Source organism: Pteropus alecto, unplaced genomic scaffold (assembly GCF_000325575.1).
Source record: "Pteropus alecto unplaced genomic scaffold, ASM32557v1 scaffold30, whole genome shotgun sequence".
Taxonomy (NCBI): Eukaryota; Metazoa; Chordata; class Mammalia; order Chiroptera; family Pteropodidae; genus Pteropus; species Pteropus alecto.
In genome coordinates this window covers 144,053-147,433 of record NW_006429782.1, presented here as the reverse complement: position 1 = coordinate 147,433, position 3,381 = coordinate 144,053, and the positions used below count along the sequence as shown (strand labels likewise).

Genomic DNA, 3,381 nt, shown 5'->3' with positions numbered 1-3,381 from the left:
GGCATGCCTGCCCGCAGGCAGTGGGGCACTGGGGGCTGGACGGAGCAGCGTGGGAGCTGGACAGGGCAGCTTGGCGTCTGGGGGTGGGGGCCCCAATGCCGCCCTGAGCAACGGAGCTTCCACGTGGGCACTGGCTGCATTTCCCTTTCGGGAAGCACCCTTGGGTACCACAGACCGGAGGCAGGCAGGGGTGCCAGTCCAGCAAGGAGAAAGATGCCAATGCCTGCACTCCGACATACATCCAGGAGCCCAGGGAGTGTCAGCCTCTAGGGTCTTCCGGGCACTGTCTGAGTGGACACGAGTCCTGAGGCCCACCCCAAATCCCACCTGGGACGCGCTCTCAGGAAAAGGCCTGTCCCTTTAAGGGATAGCTTAGTTCTGAATAAAGCGCCTGTGGGGACATACAGATGCAGCAAAGGCCACATGGGCAGGTGTGTGTCCAAACCACTCGGAGGGAGATCTGCTGGGTCCTCGAAAAGTTAAACCGAGTCACCACGTGACCGAGTAATTCCGCTCCTAGGTGTGCACCCGGGGGGCCGAAACTGGGGACTCCGACGGGGACTTGTGCTCCCAGCTTCACGGCAGCAGATTCCCAACAGCAAGAGGTGGACACACCCCCGGCGTACTTCGGCAGGCGGTGGACGCTCACCACCTGGCCCGTCCACACGGGGAGCGTCACTCGGCCATGAAAGCGGGGAGGTGCTGACACTTGCCATCACCACGTGGACGGACCCTGGACACGCGATGCTCAGCGAGAGACGCCGGACACACGGGACCACGCGGTGTGAGATTCCCCCGATGTGACACGTCCAGAACAGGCGTGTCCACGGGGACAGGAAGTGGGTGAGTGGGTGTCAGGGGCTGGGGAGGGGGTGGGGATTTTCTGTTTTGGAAAATGGAAGGTTCTAGAAATGGATGGGGTGCTGGCTGTACAACTGTGATTGTTCTTAATCCCACTCAACGGTACACTTGTAACTGGTTAAATACCACATTTTATGTTTTATACAGATGTCAATGTTATTAAAAAAAATAACCCACTGAGGCCCGGGGGGTGCGGTGATGAGCGCTGCCCCAGACTGGGGGTCCGAGCCCACACACGCTGTCTAGACCCAGGCAAAGGCGAGACTCAGATTCTCAATGGCCGACTATTGGCTCTCGCCTTGTGGGCAGAGCCCCCTCCCCAGGTCATCTCAAGCCCTTCAGGTCTCTCGGGGTCCTCAACCTCCAGCTGGGTGTGTGCAGGGCCCTCCCCATCATGGCCGGAGTCCCCACGTCCACTCAGGCAGTGTCTGGAGGGGCCTAGGGGCTGTGACTCCCTGGGCTGCTCCAGGTGGGTGGATGAAGAGACCGAGGCTCCCAGGGCGTGGAGGGACCAGGCCACATAAGTAAAGAGCTGGTGTCCCGGCTCTGGCTCGGCTGCGCGAGCCTCTGGTTCAGAGCCGCTGTCAACTGGCTCCTTCCCAGGCATCACAGCGAGAGACGAGCTATCAGCACCCGCCGGCCGGCCGTGCGCCACTCCAGGGGATTGATCCCCAGGAAACTGTCCAAGAGGAGGAGAGTGAGCAAAACCTGATTTGCACCATGTTCACAGCAGCTCGGTCTGCGAAAGCCAAAGGCTGGAAGGGACCCAATGCCTGACACCGTGACGATGGCAGCCAGACCTGGCTGACACCGCTTCTCCGGCCCGCTGGCAGACGTGACCTCGGCCGAGTCCCGCCAATCCCTGGGAGCCTCAGTCTCTTCTTCTGCCCACCTGGGAGGAGTCCAGGGAGTGGCAGCCTTTGAGGCCCCTGCCCACACGTGATGAAACCTCCTGAGTGGCCGTGGGTACCCTCTGGTCATGACCTGGGGTGGGGGGTGGGGGTTATGGGCAAACTCGGATGATTGCGAGACGTTCCAGAGCTGCTTTTGCCGGAACCTAGACAAAGTGTGGGGCTCGGAGCCCTGATCTGGGGCCATCTGCTCACCCCTGGGACCCCAGGGCCTCAGCACCCGGAGGGACTGAGGGGGCCCACCTGTCTGCTGGCCTGCTCCCCAACCCCAACCCCCAGGGCATCCCCCTGTAGAGCTCCTAATCCCACCCCTGCCCCTCCCTTCATTGTGGGGAGCTGCTGGGGAACAGCAAGCAGGACCGAGTAGCTGAGAAGGTTGTGGGTGTTGGGGGCGGGGGAGAGGGTGGGGGAGGCTAGAAGTCACAGAGGCCTAGAAACCATCTAAATGGCCACAGAGCATGAGGGCGTCCGCGATACGTGACTCTTCAGAGACATGCTCTCCCTTTTATCTGGGGGTGAGGACATGACCCGTCTTCCTCATAGAGAGGCAGCCCAGCCAGTGAGTGGGGACAAGGAACTGAGACCCAGGCCCGCTGTCCCCAGGGGCCGCTCTCTGTCTACGACCTGGCTGTCTCGAAACTCCCCCACTGAGCGTTGGCACGGTGAGCCCTCAGCTACCCAGAGCCTCCAATGACCGTCATTAAGCTCTGCATTTAAGATTTTTCCCTAACTAGTAACAGTGGTGCCCTCCACGGGGCCCTGGCTTCTGTGAAAACACCCAGGCCCCGGCAGCTTGGTCCAGGAGGGCAGCGGACGGATGGGCCAGTTCACACCTTGTTCACGGAAGGAGCCTCACAGGCCAGAGAGACACAGGGATAAGCCTGGGGTCTCCCTGTAGACAGAAGAGAGCCCAACCCTCTCCCAGGCACATGCACATGGGCCAGTGACCTCAGTGGGGCGCGGTGGCCGCCACTGCCACACGCTCAGGCCTGCTCTAGCAGCTGTCTGGCCATGCTCTTGGCTCAGACAGAGCAACCGAGGCACAGCACATGTTAAGGGCCCCGGAGGCCAGACTTCCCGGCCAGCGCCCGTCTGCGGCGCCGCTGCCACTGGCCGCCGGCCGGGGATGTGGCAAGCTCCACCCTGCAGGATGTGACAGCCACGCACGAGGAATTACTATCGGCAAATCCGAGGGATTAGGGGCCAGGCCGGTGATTAAGGGCGAGCCCGGACGGGGATCAGGGGCCTGAGCCCTCGGATGTGGAGTTAACGGAGAGGCCAGTGTCAGGGATTACGCGAGGGAGACGCCTCTGGGGGAAGACGCGGGATTCCGGGTCCTGAGGCAGGGCAGACTGGGCCGCTGGTGTGCCAGGACGCATGGCGACCAGACAGACCTGGCCCTCCCACAGGGCCCCGGCCTGGGCGGGAGAGACGGGCCTTCCACACAAACAGATAAAGCAAAGGGGCGCTTCAGCCAGGGTGGGCAGAGAGGGCTTCTCGGAACAGGTGGCGCAGTGTGGGAAGCACTGCACCCTTGACCAGGGCAAGGGCTCTGAGGCCGCACTCAGGTTTCCCCTTTCCAGCGAGGCTGGCGGCCTGGGGCTGGACC

At 62.3% G+C, this 3,381-nt stretch overlaps 1 protein-coding gene across 1 annotated transcript in view; it reads right to left on the bottom strand.

Moving 5' to 3' along the window:
• Window positions 1-3,381, bottom strand: part of HCN2 (hyperpolarization activated cyclic nucleotide gated potassium and sodium channel 2) — a gene marked incomplete at its 5' end in the record, with an annotated part of 19,134 nt that overhangs the window by 11,601 nt on the left and 4,152 nt on the right. The gene's annotated exons all lie outside the window — the stretch shown is intronic.